We start from the raw sequence: 17,948 nt of genomic DNA on the forward strand, positions 1-17,948 counted from the left end.
TACAGTGGTACCTCGCAAGACGAATGCCTCGCAAGACGGAAAACTGGCAAAACGAAAGGGTTTTTGGTTTTTTGAGTTGCTTTGCAAGACGATTTTCCCTATGGGCTTGCTTCGCAAGACGGAAACATCTTGCAAGTTTGTTTCCTTTTTCTTAAAACCGTTAATACAGTTGCGACTTGACTTCGAGGAGCAACTCATAGCACGCAGTGTGGTACCCTTCAAAATGACGTCACGCGCATGCGCAGAAGCGGCAAAAAGCGATGCAGACGTGCCGTCGCTAGATATGTTTACCTCTAGATGCGAACGGGACTCTGGAACGGATCCCATTCGTATCTAGAGGTACCACTGTATAGTTCTGTCTTGTGACTTCTTCAAGGTATTGTTAGGAGTTTTGGTTTCTCTGGCGCTTCCCTCTATCTCCCCTGCCTCACACTCTTTAATCCTACAAATACAGCTACTGTTTAAGAATCTTCTCTCACTTACACAATCACACACAAAGTTTCCTGTGGAATGAAGTTATATTTGAAATCTATTTTGTCCTCACTTGGATTTTAAACTCAATTCAAGAAACCAACCTTCACTGAGTTGCTGTGGCATTTCCTCTCCCAACAGTTTCATGTAAATGTTGAATAGCACTGAGGACAGGACAGAATCCTGAGGTTAATGGTCACAGTCCAATGGCTAACGCTTTGAAAAGGAGACCTCTCAGTTGTCGCCTTTCCAGGCTCAGTATACCCAACTTCCTCATCCAATTCACATAAGGCTTGGTTTCCAGATCCTAAATCAATTTTGTAGTCCTTCTTTGCACATGTTCCAGTTCCTAAATATCTCTTTAGATTGCAGCCTCCAAAACTGACAGAGACAGTAATTCTGGTAAGGCCAGAGGTGGAGGAATCTGTATTTATATTCATGGTGGGTGGTGTGTCAATAGCAGAGGAGTTTATACATAATGCTCCTCAGATGTGGAATTGGTGGCAGTTACATGTAGGCCATTTATTGCTATTAATTTTATTTAAATATTCCTCTTTCTACTCATTTTCTTTGTATTGGCGTGTCTTTTGTATTTGCTTATACTAACAGAATATCAGTATCTCTAAATCTCAGAATTTAAGATATCTCAACCACATGATGATATGAAACATTGGTCAGAGCTTTAAAAGTAAAATGCTTAATGTGCTGCAAGTGGTGGTGGTGGGAAATTTCAAACTGGTGCCAGTAACCAGGTTGAGAGGTGAAGTGGACACCTCCTAGGGTTAGAGGCTGGGTGAGAAAAGGAAAGCTCCAAGGTGAAAATGTGGAGGGCCTCTCATTGGGAGTTGGGGAATGTGCTTGTGACTTGTCAATGCTGTGACCTGTTTGCAAAGCATTTTGAGGATGAAATTGCTTGCATCCAATGGGAATTTGACTCTGCTGTTACAGCAGATGAATATCATGGGGTGTCCAGAGCACTGTCTAGCCCTCTCATGTTGGAAGCATTTTAGTTGGCAAGATTGAAGGACATTGCCCCTTGCCCCTCTTGGCTGAGGAAAACCAGCAGGGAGGGGAAAGCTGACTGGGTCAGAAAGGTAATTAGTTCCTCCTTGCAGATGGGTTACGTGGTCCCTTCCCCCCAAGTCATTTCATGGTGGCCCTTGAAGCTGGCACTTCTGGGATCGAAGATTTGGGGTGGTGTGTCATATGACATCATCAACCTTATCCTTAATCATTCCCAATTTTCAACATTGTCCTTAATATTACAAGTGGTTTGTTTTTTTTTGTAGAACCTGTTATTGTGTTAATTTCCTTACAGTTCTTTTGTAAATATGCAATATATATATATATATATATATATATATATATATATATATATATATATATATATATATATATGCTTTCGTAGATTTTCACGGGTACAGGAATGCAGGTTTTGGTGTCTTCGGGTGTCTTCCCGTGTAAGAGTTGGGGTGTCTAGGCGACGTTTCGACGAGGTCTCACTCGTCATCTTCAGGCTGGTGCTTTCGGCTTCTTGTTACTAGAACAGAGCAGGGTCTCAGTGTTTGAGTTCCTATAAATACTGTTGAGGGGGTGTGGTGTATAGCCTCCAACGTTCTGGGCAGAGAGGAAGTTCCCAGGTTAATGTGCCTTTTCTTCTTTTGTTCATTAATTACTTGAGGGATATCTTGAGTGATTACTTGAGTGATATTCTGAGTACCACTTAGGAGGGTCATTAGGTGTGGATTAGTTGCTAAAGCTTTCGTGTCTTGACCTCTTGAGCTTGTGAAAAGTTTTTCTGAGAAGATGGCTGTACTGCACTTAGTTGTGCTCTGGCTTGGCTTCGTGTATAGGGGCGAGCTGTGGTTTTGTGTCCTGTGCCAGCCAGATCTGTGTAGGGATTGCAGGGGGGTGCAGCATCCGGAGGTGCCACTATGGTTTGGCTACTGGATGGTGTCTGTAATTTATCTGTGGAGAGGGTCTGGGTTTGGGTCTGGTGTGGTTGATTGGAGATGGCGTTCTGTGTGCCTCTGGTTCTGGTGTCGGTTTTTGTGGGGAGGGCTAATTTCCAGATGTCTGGCAGGCGGGACGTGTCGTCACGCTTGTTCATGTTGTGAGGGTGTTTCTCTATCTCGATGGCTTCCATGATTATTCTCTTGTGGTGATGTTCCATGTTAAAGAGCAATTTGGAATCTGCAAAATTAATTTCGTGTCCTGTTTCTTTCATGTGTTGGTAAAGAGAGGAAGTTTTTTCTTCTTTTTTGACGGCAGAACACAAGAATGCCGTCAAAAAAGAAGAAAAAACTTCCTCTCTTTACCAACACATGAAAGAAACAGGACACGAAATTAATTTTGCAGATTCCAAATTGCTCTTTAACATGGAACATCACCACAAGAGAATAATCATGGAAGCCATCGAGATAGAGAAACACCCTCACAACATGAACAAGCGTGACGACACGTCCCGCCTGCCAGACATCTGGAAATTAGCCCTCCCCACAAAAACCGACACCAGAACCAGAGGCACACAGAACGCCATCTCCAATCAACCACACCAGACCCAAACCCAGACCCTCTCCACAGATAAATTACAGACACCATCCAGTAGCCAAACCATAGTGGCACCTCCGGATGCTGCACCCCCCTGCAATCCCTACACAGATCTGGCTGGCACAGGACACAAAACCACAGCTCGCCCCTATACACGAAGCCAAGCCAGAGCACAACTAAGTGCAGTACAGCCATCTTCTCAGAAAAACTTTTCACAAGCTCAAGAGGTCAAGACACGAAAGCTTTAGCAACTAATCCACACCTAATGACCCTCCTAAGTGGTACTCAGAATATCACTCAAGTAATCACTCAAGATATCCCTCAAGTAATTAATGAACAAAAGAAGAAAAGGCACATTAACCTGGGAACTTCCTCTCTGCCCAGAACGTTGGAGGCTATACACCACACCCCCTCAACAGTATTTATAGGAACTCAAACACTGAGACCCTGCTCTGTTCTAGTAACAAGAAGCCGAAAGCACCAGCCTGAAGATGACGAGTGAGACCTCGTCGAAACGTCGCCTAGACACCCCAACTCTTACACGGGAAGACACCCGAAGACACCAAAACCTGCATATATATATATATATATATATATATATATATATATATATATATGTATGTATATGTATATATATATATATTTGTTGTTGTCAGGGGTACAGGGACAGAGGCACAGGGAAGGCAGGAAATGGAGAGCGATGGAGAGGAATCCCAGGATAGTGAGGAAGAGGATAGCAATGACGCAGGGGATTCCATGAGTCTCTCCAGCGAATCAGAGGATTCCCAGAAGCCTGTGGTAAGAGCAAGGGGAGCCCCAGGGGGAAAGTGTCAGGAGCGGGGGGCCAGCAGGGGACCCCAAAGCGGCAGCTGGGAATCAGGGTCAGCCTCCCCACCAGAGCGCAGCGAGGGAGGGGGAGGTTCCAGTGTGTCAGAGGGAGCAGCTCCGGTGACAGAGAAAGGGGAGGGATCAGAGCAAGCCGTTCTCCCGGAAGGGGGGGAAGGCAGTGAGGGGAGTAGCATAACTGTCAAAAGGAAGGTCAGAGGTTGGGCGCGCGTGCCAAGTTCAAATGAGGAGGCGCGCGGAAGAACAGGGAGCCCGGAGGAGGAGGAGCCAGGACCCAAAGCCCGCAGGAGGGGGCAGGAGCAGTCTGGAGACTCCGCTTCAGGAGAAAGCAGGAGGGGAGGAACCCCGGCGGGCAGAAAGACCCTGCGGAAAAGGAAAGAGAGAAAAAGGTGGAGCAGCGTTAGCTTATTAAACTGGTGTAGGGGAGGGACCGATTCAGAGGGGACTTCTAATGTCTAGGGGAAAGAGACGCGGGGCTGCACGCCGCGGTTGTGGAACCAATAATGAACTGCAATAAACATCTTTGTATATAAGAAGAGCTTGGCGTTGGTCTTTTGTGAGCTGAGACCTGAGGCAGCCCTGACAGTTGTCTTCTTGATTTCTTAGTTTTCCAGCTAATTTAGCCATTCCAGCATAATTATTATAAAAGTATGTATTGGCAATAAGTAATATGAAATCGAAATATCGAATAGACGGGAGGTTGGGTCTTTATAGTGTTAAGACAAATTTATGTTTTATTGTTTGTTAAGAAAATTGTGTGTCTATGGTTATTCCTATGTGTAATTTGAGATTTGTGTTTTTTTTTCTTTTTTCTTGGTGTACCAATAAAAAAGAAAAGAAAAGAAAAGAAAAGAAAAGAAAAGAAAAGAAAAGAAAAGAAAAGAAGTTGCCAATCTTTTTTGGTTGCGACTTGTTCTTCTTTCCATTGTTGGGCCATCAATTTCCATGCGGCTGTTGTTGCATACCTAAACAGATTTTTGTATTCTTTCGGTGTATCCATTCCAGTTATACCTATTAAGAAAGCTTGCGGTTTTTAAACAAATGTTATTTTAAACTTTTTAAGAATTCATTATAGATCATTTCCCAAAACTTTTTATAACCTTACATTGCCACCACAAGTGGTAAAACGTACCCCCTGCTTTTTTTACACTTCCAACACTTATTTTCCTTTGTTTTGTACATTTTTGATAGTTTGACCGGAGTTAAATACCATCTGTACATCATTTTCATATAATTCTCCTTAAGTGCCATAAATTTTATATCATTTTTCATTATCATTCCCAATCTGTCACCTATATATTATGTTCCGCATCTTTTGCCCATCAGTGGTTTTTCTAGAAAAGGAGCTGTTGGAGATCACCATGAATGTCTTCCTTGTTCTCTTAGAATTGCAATGGCACCCACATGAGAGGGGCCAGAGCCGAGCTCCAGTGAACTCTGGCAGAAAAAAATGCCTTAAGTTAAATTCTTCAGAGGAGAAACCTCTTATCTAACAAATTGTCTGATTACAATAATGATTTTAGCTGTGCAGTGTATATTATTTTGTTTTTATCCAATTTTATGTATTTTATTTTTGTAATTTCTTCAGCTAAAGCGATCAATAATAATTGCATTTTTATCCAAAAGAAACAGATCTGAGAACCAGCATTTGATGTCAGGGGACTGCCATCAGAACAGGGGAGGGAGGCAGGGGGGCCGTAGGGATACAGAGAGCCTCCAAAACGTCTGAAGAGCAGTTCCTCTTCCAGCATGGGGGAAAGCCACACCTCCAGTGGAGAAGAGAGGGAAGGGGCCAGCCAAGAGAGGAAAGGGCTTGAGGATGCTGCTGAGAGCCCCAGCACCTCACCTTGCCAGGCTGGCTAGGAGGGACACACACCACTTCCATCGCCCAACTTCTGCAGAGGGGTGAAAGGCAAGGAGGAGGGGAGGAGGCTTCGGGTGCCGAAGTTCTTATGTTGGGGGAGAAGCCGGAAGGGGGCATTCCTGGATTCTGCAAGTGACTAAGACAGACATGAACTTTGTAGATCTGCACTGTAAATAGTTTGCACAATAAAACCTGTAAAAGACAGGTCGGAGTCCTGCCTGTTTACTCACAAGCAACCACCATTAGCATCTGACAGCAATCCAAGAGTCTTTGCGGTTGCTCGCGTGTAGCAGTGAAGAGCGGCATGATGAGTCAAGAGAATAAAGGGAGGCTGGAGGAAGAAAGAGCTGCAGGCAGAGGCGCTGAGGAAGATGCGGCGCGGAACGTACCAACTCTGGTGCAGAGGAATGTGGAGCTGGAAGTGCACATTGTTGACCTCGCAGCAAGGCTGGAAGGGTACAGGTTGCAGGAGCAGCAAAACATGGCAACTCTGGTGGGGCGAAAGATGCCGCACTGGTGAGCAAATTTGGCAGGAACCCTCCAGAGTACCTTGCCTTTAGGACTGAGATTAAATACGCCCTGGACTTACAAAAGAAGGAATTTTCCAATGATGGCATTGGAGAGGGTGGCATTCGTAGTTTCCCACTTAGAAAGGGCAGCCTGGGAAACAATGCCCTCCAGGACGTGGAAATTTTATGAAGCGATGGATGCAATGTTTACCAGCAAAATTCAGGGGGATGTCACGCAGCAGGAAACACTTTCTGTTTGGGGTGCAGCAGCGAGTCCAGATGTGGACAGGCCACAAGAACTTGGAATATTGGCACACTGCACGTGTGCTGTGTCAGAGGCAGATCCGATGGGCGGTGTTTTTTGCCCATTTTGACTTTAAGATCCAATACGTTCCTGGAGAGCAGAATGTGAATATTTTTTATATATATATATATATATATATATATATATATATATATATATATATATATATTAAAAAAACAGAATGTGAGGTCAGACGCGTTTTCCAGGAAGCCTGAGTACATGAAAGATGAAGGGCCCCCAGTGGCCAGACAAATGTTCCAGGAGGACAAATGGGCCTGTGGGGGAACACTGGCAGGGGAGGCAGGACTGGTTAGACTCACAAGAGACGGTGATTTTGCTCAAAGGAAATTTAGGGAGCTCAAGGAGGGTCTGGGGGCTTTGAGGAGAAAGGGGGGCTGTTCTACAAAGGGACACTGTATGTACCGGGAGAGCCCTTGAGGGTCAGAGTCCTTGAGCAGTTCCATGACAACCCTACAGCTGGGCACTTTGGGCAACACAAGACCATGTTGTTAGTTAAGTGGGATTTCTGGTGGCCCAAGGTAAGGGAGGCTGTGCGGGAATATGTCCGAGGGTGTGACATGTGTCAAAGAGCAAAGAGGGAAAGGGGGGCCCCGGCTGGGCTGCTGGAACCCTTAATAACACCGGGGAGACCATGGGAGATGGTGTCCATAGATTTCATGACGGAACTGCCCGAGGGAAGACGGCTGTCCTGGTGGTGGTGGACCTACTGACCAAGATGTGCCACTTTGTGGCATGCTCTCATGCTGTGTCAGCTGAGGAAACTGCCAAATTGTTCCTGAATCACATCTTTTGGCTGCAAGGGGTCCCTTTTAGGGTGATTTCTGACCGTGGAAGACAGCTCACCTTGCGTTTCTGGTGCAAGATCATGAGTTTGTTGCAGGTAGAGGTGAGCTTTTCCACAGCCAGGCACCCGCAGACAAATCGACAGGCGGAGAGGGCAAATGCCATTTTGCAGCAGCAATTGTGCTGCTAAGTAAATCAGCGGCAGAACGATAGGGTGGAGAAGCTAGCGCGGGCAGAGTTTGCATACAATAATGCTGAACACATGACCACAACGATGAGTCCCTTTCCTGCCAATTACGGATATCATCCCGGGGCCTTTCCAGAGTGTGAGGAGGAGGAATTGAGTGTACCAGCCGCATAACAATTCACAGATGAGGTGGAGGCCATACACCAACAGCTCAAGATGACTCTGGAAAGTGCCAAGGAGGCATACAAGAAGGTGCTGGACAAACATAGAAGACCGGGGGAGGTTATCCAAGTGGGGGACAAGGTGTGGTTGTCATCTCAGGGGCTGCCTCCGGGGGGGGGGGTTGCAAGAAACTGCAGCCTAGGAGGGTGGGCCCCTTTGAGGTGACACAGCAGATCAACCCATTTGCTTTCAGGCTGAAGTTGCCGGATAACATGAGGATACATGCAGTGTTTCACAGGTCTCTGATGTTGCCTTACAGGGAGGGGCACAGTTTCTGGGGGAGGGAACAGGGCCCCCCATCTCACCTAGCATAGAAGAAAGGGAACTCTGTAATGAAGTAATGGAGATACTTGACTCCAGGTGGAACGGACATCAACTAGAGTACCTATTTGCCTGGGAGTGGGTTCCTAGTTTGGGAAACGCATGGATTCTGGTGGGGCATGTGACTGAGGAGTATCTCATAGAGGAGTTCCATGCTCTCTTCTGACACAAGCCCAAACCCCCAAAGTTGTTTTTTGGGGAAGTGTTTGGACCCACAGTGGACGAGGGTGACTTTGAGGGATTCCCGCCCTCAGGGGAGGGGGAGGGAATAGGGGACGAGGTTGCCGAGGTCTCTGATGAGGAGGAAATTTCCTGGGACCTCCCACCAGGGCAAGGATTGTCGGGGGGAAGCATTTTTTGATTCCACAGAGGAGGAGGACGATTCCTTCATTGTTTCCCCCCCTCCGGCCAACGCGAGTGAGTGGGAACCAGCTCTGGACCCCACCAATGGGGGGGTGAGGGGGAGGGGATGTCAGGGGACTGATATTGGAACAGGGGAGGGAGGAAGGGGAGCTGTTGGGATACAGAGAGCCTCCGAAACTTCTGAAGAGCAGTTCCTCTTCCAGTGGGGGAGGGAGCCACACCTCCAGTGGAGAAGAGAGGGAAGGGGCCAGCAAAGCAAGGAAAGGGCTTGAGGATGCTGCTGAGAGACCCAGTGCCTCACCTCGCCAGGCTTGTCAGGAGGGACAAACACCACTTCCATCGCCCAAACTTGCACAGAGGGGTGAAATGCAAGTGGGGGGGGAGGAGGCTTCGGGTGCCGAAGTTCTTATGTTTGTGGAGAAGCCAGAAGGGGCTACTCTCAGATTGTGCAAGTGACTAAGACGGACATGAACTTTGTAGATCTGCACTGTAAATAGTTAGCACAATAAAACCTGTAAAAGACAGGCTGGAGTCCTGCCTGGTTACTCACGAGCAACAACCACTAGCTTCTGACATTTTATTTTCCATAACCATTTATTTTGCATTATAATGATCATAATGAAGGCTTGACTATTTTTTAATGATACACTGCAGAGTTCTTTGTATTTAGAATCCACAATCCCCACATTCTGACCCCTTTTTCTCTGCTCTTGTTTCCCTTTACCTCCACCAAAAGCAAGAAAGAACAAAACAGAGATCGCGAGTCCTGGATTTCACCACTAGGCCTCCAATTCCCCCTCATTGCCATGGATTTTGGAATACACAAGGAGAAGGTCTACACTGTCCGATTTACCCTTCCTGTTCAGGCTGGTGTGAGATTCATGAAGCATTATAACAGCTTTCTTCGTAAACTGAAATAAGAAATCTCCTAGCTCCAATAATTCTTCCTCCATTTTTCCGGACGTCACAAAATTTTGTTGTTGCACAACCTTTGAAAGTTAAAAAGGTGATAAAGAAGGTATCTGGAAAACAAAAAGAAGTGTTGACTTTAGTCCTTTTCCCAGGGAATAGGAGATGGTGCCTGTGATGGTGAATGAGAATTTTAACACGTTAGTTTTAAAAAGGGTATATTTAAGAAATCTGAAAAATATAATTTCATCATAACATGAATGTACAAAATTTTCAGCATTAGGAATTCAGGTAAAATACTCAGATATAATCAAAATTGGCACCCAAAGGAGTCTCAAGACGTGAAGTTTATTAATAAACAGGTTATATTTATAAAATATAATGAAATTAGAGGTTCTGAAAACTGCCCTAATTAACCATGTTAACAAAATCAAATTCTTGTGGTCTGGTGATTTGCATTAAAATGACAGGAATTCAATCCCAGCATCTCCTGGGCCTGTTAAAAAGGCACATGCTGTGGCCACACAAAGATATTTGAAAACAACCTGCCATGAGTCAACAAGGTGATCCAGCCGCATAAGAAGCTGGAGTTGCACTCCATTGTCTCTCAGGACGGTTGGATGCCAACTGAGGCTCCCGCACTGTCAAAAACTGTGACCTAGGCATCCAGACAATCCTCCTTTTATTTTGCCATATCTATTTTCATGTTAAGCACATCTAACATGAAGTGGGAGAAAAGGGGGGTCCCAAAAGCCAATCAGGAACTCCTATCCGAAAGGATGGAGGGTATAGGGCAGAGGCAACTCAAATGGACTGGACTCTGCCTCTTCCTTCCTGGGGCAAATCAGCCCATATACCCCTCCCCTATTCATTTCCAATCCCCTCTTCTTTTCAGGAAGGAAGGGTATGGTAAAATTGGTCCCTCTCCAAAGAGTATTATTCCTCAAAAACGCTGTTGAAAGGGGTGGGGGGTGCATGTAAGGCTGGATCCAGGCAAATGAATACAGTGATATAGTTAAATGATTCGGTTCAATGTGTTGTGAAATCCCAATGCAGAAAGATAGGACTCCACATCGCCGTCTGGTACCACAGTATTATAATGCATATAAAGCAATTTACCGTATTTTTCGCCCCATAGGGTGCACCAGCCCATAGGGCACACCTAGTTTGGTGGGGGCATAAAGAAAACAATTTTTATTTCCCCCCCCCAGGCGCAGGGCTGGGGCGGGGGAAGCCCAAGCTTCCCCTGACCCCAGCTCCCAGAACAGGCTGCTCTCCGCAAGCCGTGGGAGCCTTCCCACGGCTTGCGGAGAGCTACCCGAAGCCAGGGCGTGACTGCTCAGCGCGCCCAGGCTTCAGGGTACAGGCGGCTCTGCACAAGCTGTGAGAGGGCTCCCGCAGCTTGCACAGAGCCACCCGAAGCCTGGGCATGACTGCTCAGCACGTCCAGGCTTCGGAATAAGAGGCAGCTCTGCGCAAGCCGTGGGAGGGCTCCCGCGGCTTGCACATAGCTACCCAAAGCCAGGGCGTGACTGCTCAGCGCGCCCGGGCTTCGGGGTGCAGGCAGCTCTGCACAAGCTGTGAGAGGGCTCCCGCAGCTTGCACAGAGCCACCCGAAGCCTGGGCATGACTGCTCAGCACGTCCAGGCTTCGGAATAAGAGGCAGCTCTGCGCAAGCCGTGGGAGGGCTCCCGCGGCTTGCACATAGCTACCCAAAGCCAGGGCGTGACTGCTCAGCGCGCCCGGGCTTCGGGGTGCAGGCAGCTCTCCGCAAGCCGTGGGAGCCCGGCGGTGCACACCGACCCCTCTCGCTCTCCAGGCTTCAGCGAAAGCCTGCATTTGCCCCATAGGATGCACACACTGTTCCCCTTCATTTTTGGAGAGGGAAAAGTGTGTCATATTGGGCGAAAAATACGGTATCTTTTTACAAATTTAGTTAAATTATGACAGCTAAATTTTTGGAGCAGCTTTTAGGAGGATACAGAGCACCTACAGGCAGAAAAGAGTGGAAATTCTGTTGCACAACTATAAATCCTTGCACTAATGGTCTGAGTTAGCCAGATACTGCTCATTGTCACAGAATTTAAGGAAATTTAATTACATTTCTTTTACATAAGAAATATGCTTTTTTGAGAAAGAGGCACACATTTTGTCCTGCACTGCATCCCAGTGGTGGAAAGATCCAGATGCAACTGGGGTGGAGCAATGAATGCATTTTCCTCTTTGGTTCAGAAGAGTATTTAATATAAACATCCCGATCTGAATCCTGCTTCTAGACAAGCAAGTGCATTATGAAAGTTAAAGGGCAAAGTCCAGGCAGGCAAAACTCTAAGGAAGAGTGCAGAGTGCAGCCAGTAAGAGATATGATCCCTATCACTTTTCCAACAATGTGCAATGGAAAAAGAGAGGAAGGAAGGGAGAGAAGGAGATCAGGACAGAGTCTGCGTGACCCAGCCCATGTCTAGGCCTTTCCCCCTGACTAAATCGCAATGTTACCTCTAGCAAAAGCTCCTCTAAAATCAATACATTGGGTCTCATTCTCAAGGCAGTTGACGGTCTTCTCACTTTTACACTTTCTCACGTTCTCATTTTCTCCTTTGGAGAAGCAGGCTGGGCATCGCAGACCATTTTCAGCCAGCATGTTGCGATCAGGAACTTCCAAGATCAAATGTAAAGTGAGCATGTTAATGTCTTTGTCTGTTTTTGTATCTCTGTGTTATATAAATGGAATCCACCCTAGGAAATTACTGTTCTGCTGGGGCAGCTGCAAGTGTTCTTGGATGAAAACACAATCTAGAAACAATCTGGGTTCAGGGCTGAGCATGGGACAAAGTCACCATTGGTCTCTGAGATGAATGACCTTTACCCAAAGTGGGGTGGGAGAGTGTGAACTTTTAATCTCTCTGAATGTATTCATGCCATCAAATATGGTGTAGCCTCTCTGAAAATATAGTTTCTTAGTCCTCCATTTTTGTACAGAGATTCTGCCTCTCTTCTGCTCTTCAGCAATGAGCTATCCAATAATTTTTGTGAACCGCCCCGAGACACCCAGGTACAGGGTGGTACAAAAATTCAATAAATTCAATAAACAAATTTCAGAGAATGCTGTTAGGTAGGGTCTTATATTTGCACCATTATAACTGCTGGCTTAGGTAGTCCTTGCCAATTAAAAGACAGAGAAGAACCAGATTAAGGGTAATTCAGGAAGACACTTGAATAAGATAGGTGGGTTGTAAGGTCCATATTTGAAACATCCAATTGAAAGTGAACTTGAAGGGACCATAAGCTATTTATGAGCAGTTCAGGAGCTTAGGTATCCAATTATATTGTATTTTTCGTCCCATAGGACGCTCCACCCAATAGGACGTACCTAGTTTTTTGGGGGGGAAATAAAGGGGGGGGAAATTCCTTTATTCCCCCCCCCCCAAACCAGGTCGGGGAACAGCGGTATGGTGGTGTTCCGCCTCCCCGCTGTCCCCCGAGCTTGTGGGGCTGGCGCTGGGGAGAAGCAGGCTTCTCCCCAGCGCCAGCCTCCAAACCAGGTCGAGGAACAGTGGGATGGCGGCACCGACATACCTCTCGCTGTCCAAGCTTCAGCGAAAGCCTGTATTCACCCCATAGGACGCACACAGATTTCCCCTTCATTTTTGGAGGGGGAAAAGTGCGTCCTATAGGGCAAAAAATATGGTATATCTGATCCTTCTTGGTGCTACTTCAAGGGACAGGAAGAAGGAGAGGCCTGGCTGGAAAGGCAATCCATCCCTAGTAGGTCCCTCCCTGCTGCCTATTAGGTCCCTCTTTTTCACAGTATCTCGTCATGCCTGACTTTACGTCCAATCTGAATTCCCACCGGTTGAGAGCCCCTAATAGTCCTGAGCTGCTCAACCCAACCTACAGCCATCTGGGGCTGTCTCACCCCATCTGAACGAGGCAAAGATTCTCTAAGTACTGCTGATTGACTAAGGATCCAAGCCATGGCCAAATCCAGTGCACAGCCTTAACATGTTAATGATTCTACAATGATGCAGAAACTTACGGCTGAGAGTTTCATTGTTACAATAGTCAGTGTTGCAGCATTGTGTCTTCATCTCAAAGAATTTACCATCCCCTGCAGTAAAGCTGTAATCGCCTAAGTAACAAGAGCTGGATGGCAAACATGTATTCTCAATTTGCACTTCCGGTTTTTCTATGAAAAAGAATTTGAAAGAACTATCAGGATCTGTGTGGAAATGTGGTCTATTGCTACTAAAGCACATTCATTATAATGGTTACAATTTTCTGTGTTACCCGATTCTCCCGAATCAGGACCTTTTGAAAAATACATTATGGAAGGTATTATTCAATTTGGCAATCTAAAGTGAGGTGCTGTTTATTTATTTAAATGTGTGCACACTGCAATGTCGTAAAAGGAAAGAAATATCAAAATGTTTTTCAGTTATAATACATAAAAGATACAATAAGAACCATATTAAAAGTAAATAGATTTCAATAAACCAGTGTATTCTTAATAGTCTGCACAGGCCTGGTGGAAAAGAAAGGTTTTCTGCAGGCATTTAAGAGTTCATCTCTCAATCACAAGCAGTAGTCTCTTTCCTCCTTAATCCATGGAACCAGATATTCTTTTTATGTTCACAATTAATTTGCAAAATACATTAAATTTGGAATTTCTGCAGAACTTCATTTTAGGTCAAATTTGTTGCATGAAGAATCATGCCTTTTTGTATACATCTGACAATACATCTGCCATACACTGCACTCTCTCTTCTAGTTGATCCTAACAGCTTGCAGGTTCAGGGCATGCTTCCCTGAACTCCTGTTGTTGAACACAAGACACTTAGCAAGACACTTGCATTGCACCAACCTTACTACCCCCTTACGCCTCTCCCTCCAAGAATGTAGCAGTGATGTTGGAACAAATGGTCAAGCAAGCACCATCCCACGCAGGATCACCCCAAGGCATTTTGGCACTGAAGTGCCAAATGGTACCCACTCCCTCCTTAGTAAAAGGAGTGGGTTAACCAGGAACAATCAAAGGGATCAAATCAACCTGAACCAATGGTTGAAGTAGGAACCAAAAACCATCAAGGTGGAGGTGTTAGGATATTTCTGTTCCACCTTAAGAGGGAGCAGGCTTTGTGAGTCACAGAGTCTGCGCATTTCCTGTTCACAGGAAGATTATGTTTTCTATTGCTTTCGTTTCTCTCTGTGTGTCAGAGACATTGAAGCAGGCAGTCATGTTTTTTTTGTTTGTTCTGATCAACGCTGAATAAAATTTGTAAATAATACTCTCCTGCGTGCAACTTTTGCTGTGCATTATCTGCTGATACAGAGCGTGCATCAGCTCTAGAATGTGGCAGGCTATAACTGGAGCTCATGTCGCTAATTGCTGATACATTGTGTCTATGGGAGATCGATGGACATCCAGAGGTGGCTTGGGGGCCATGAAGGACTGTGTTTCCCTGGCAGTATCCCCACAGGAGGGACCCACTCTGAATCAAGCTGTGTAACTGAAACCCTTTTTAAGAGGTGAACTACAGGAATACTTCCTTCATGTTGGTTGCTTCCGCCTCATTTCACCACTGAGAATTATTTCAAAATTACTTGAGGCCCGCCTCAAGGAGCCATAAAAGTGTGAAGCACCATCATCTCCCATTCTGGTTGCTCAGCGGTAGTCTCCTAATCTGGGGAACCGGGTTCGAGTCTCCGCTCCTCCACATGCAGCTGCTGGGTGACCTTGGGCCAGTCACACTTCTCTGAAGCCTCTCAGCCCCACTCACCTCACAGAGTGTTTGTTGTGGGGGAGGAAGGGAAAGGAGATTGTTAGCCGCTTTGAGACTCCTGAAGGGGAGTGAAAGGCGGGATATCAAATCCAAAAAAAAAAAAATATATATATATATATACATCTGTGAAAGGATTGTCAATTTTAATGTCATTTACGGCAAAGGGGATATTCAGTTTATATTCCAGGCTTATTGTCCTAGTTTGATAACCAAAACCAAACTGGGGTTCATTGGTTTGGCTCAGTAGGGATTTCTGGTTGATGCAAATCAAGTTCTCCAAGCTTGGCGATCAGCACCAAATTCAGCCACTGCTTGTGATCAGGTGATGTTAGATTCCCCATTTTCATATGCAAGCCATGCATTCCTTACTTCAGATGTTGTTGGACTGCATCTCCCATCATCCCTGACTGGTGGGTGGCTAGCTGAGGCTGATGGGAGTTCTAATTCATCTACAGCTGAAGTGTCACAGCTTCCTCACCTCACTTTTTTCATAGGTGAGTTGTTCCAGCATAGACTTCTATATGCTAGTAGAACCCTTAAAGTTCACCTATATCTTAACCTGGGTCAAATCCAACAGCAAAAGACAAAAAGACAGGCAAATCTTACCTATATTTGTACGCAGAACACTGGCAGAACAGGTATGCATAACATTATTATTACAAGATCTTTCTGCATTGCCGTTATATGTCATTCCAGTCCCGTTAAACTTATATTTGCACTCCAGACGTACCGCTGAGGACAGGAGGAAAAGATTCATGAATTATCATCATCATCATCATCATCATCATTGTTTTGTTTTGCTGTTTGCTTAATGAGGTACAGAGGAGGAGGTGTTCATGAATTAAACTTTTAAATTAAAAAGTGTTCAATTTAATAAGCATTTTAATCAAAGAGGATGAAATGAAATGAATAAAACACTCATTAATTAAAACTCTTGTAGCCATTGTTCAGAACACTGGTTTAATTATTTCCAAGAAGTGGGGAACTGTACCCTCCTTTTCTCACAGCCAACCTTTCCTCCCATCCAGACTCTCACTTCAATACATTTTCTTCCCACTGTTTTGTCACAAGCGTAGATCTGAGCCCAATTAAACAATGGCATTCTCTACAAGAGGCACTGAATGCCCCCAATTTCAATGACTTTTAAAGTGGATTAGATAAATTGATGGAGAATAAGACTACTAAGGCTACTAAGCATGACGGCTATGTATTACCTCCAATATCAAAAGTAGCATATTTCAAATAACAGTTGCTGGAACCCACAGTAAGCCAGAGTGTTGCTGTGGTATGGTCCTGATTGTGTACTTCCCTTAGTCACTGGGTTGGCCAGTGTTAGGACAGGATCGTAGACTAGGGATGAACCTATCTATCAATTTCACTTGCTGTCAATTTCTTATTTTTCTAATTCATTTATTTATCTGTAGCCACTTCCTCTAAGAAGCTCAAGGTAGTGTACCTGGTTTTCTCCTCCCCATTTTATCCTCAGAAGATTCCTGTGAGGTAGGTTAAGCTGAGGGATCCCCGGTGAGCTTCGTGGCTGAGTGAAGATTCAAAGCCTAGCCTCCTGCATCCTTGTCTGACACTCAAATCGCATTCAGCTCCCCAAATTTCCACAATCAACGAGTAGTAGTAGCGAATCTGGATATTCACCAGTGGGTTGATGTGCTCTGTTCCAAGGAGTAGACTTGAAGGTGTCTTTCTTTGTAAAATTTATTTAATTTCTTCCTGCAATGGCCATACTTTGTTTTCTTCCCCTTCCTGTCCTAAGCAACTTTTACTCTCCATTCCAATGGAATTATTCTTCTATCCTATTTTTAAGCCATATTTTCTCCACCTCTCCCACTAAAGAAAAGCTTATTCACCTTCTTAGCACTTTCCCTGCACTTTGAAATCATGCCCAACATTTTCATCTGGCAATCTCTTGCCTTTGCAAATCCCCCCCCCTCAGTTTCCCTACCCTCACCCACCCACACCCTGACCCAGAGAGAGAAAGAGAGAGAGAGATATCTCCACATTTTGTGTGTATTGCTGAAATGCAGCTTCCATGTTAGAGTGGGATATTTCATTATTTTGCTACATGACATAGTTTATCTGTATGACATCACAAGAAATAATCTCTTGACTTGACTCTCCCCTGTGTTCTCTTGGTAACCCAGCAGTGATTGCTCTCTATGGTGTTGATCTACCCTCCTAATTCCCCTTTCCTCCCAAGAAGCAAGTTCTCTTCAGTGTCCTCTAAAGATCATCAGATGTTCCCCATGTTACCTGCAGAAAGTGGGGCCAAGAGGAGGCATGCGCTCAGGAGTGCCTTCATCATTCTAGAAAGATTAGGAGACTCCGAGCAGGGATGGATCAACAAGGGAATTGATGCAGGTAGAGGCTTACTTGGAGGAATTTAAAGGCCATGGACTCGTGTCAAAGGGAACACTTGGGAACAAATAGTTCTGGCAGGTCTGGGAATGGGAGGTTTTTTCCCCACTACAAAGATAAAGAGGGAGATACTGAAATGCAAAGCTCATTAGGTATGATCTCATTAGTTGCTGATAGACGCTTCTGATTACTTTTTTGATATCATTTACAATTTAAATGGTGAAGGCACTCAAGAAAGCAACTGAGAGCCAAATAGACAAAGAGTGACTGGGCTGACCCAGTTAGATGAGTGCCACGCCCCAAAGGAAATTAAACTAGACTTAACCTGATACACAAAGCTCACCTAACAAGAAATGAGTCCTTTTCTCCCCATCCTTTCTCAGGAAGCCACATTTGGTGGCTGGCAGTTGGGGGGTGGGAGGCTGCTTCCATACAAGAGTTAGACAAA

At 45.3% G+C, this 17,948-nt stretch overlaps 1 long non-coding RNA gene across 1 annotated transcript; it reads right to left on the reverse strand.

Moving 5' to 3' along the window:
• Nucleotides 1-9,034: 9,034 nt before the first annotated feature.
• LOC308590638 lies at nucleotides 9,035-17,569 on the reverse strand. The gene is made up of 5 exons (XR_014009825.1): nucleotides 17,396-17,569; nucleotides 15,737-15,862; nucleotides 13,387-13,536; nucleotides 11,847-12,005; nucleotides 9,035-9,463 (listed from the first exon to the last, which is right to left on the reverse strand). It is a non-coding gene; the product is annotated as an uncharacterized lncRNA (long non-coding RNA).
• Nucleotides 17,570-17,948: the final 379 nt, after the last annotated feature.

Source organism: Podarcis bocagei (genome assembly GCF_964188305.1).
Source record: "Podarcis bocagei genome assembly, chromosome: 7".
NCBI classification, from domain to species: domain Eukaryota; kingdom Metazoa; phylum Chordata; class Lepidosauria; order Squamata; family Lacertidae; genus Podarcis; species Podarcis bocagei.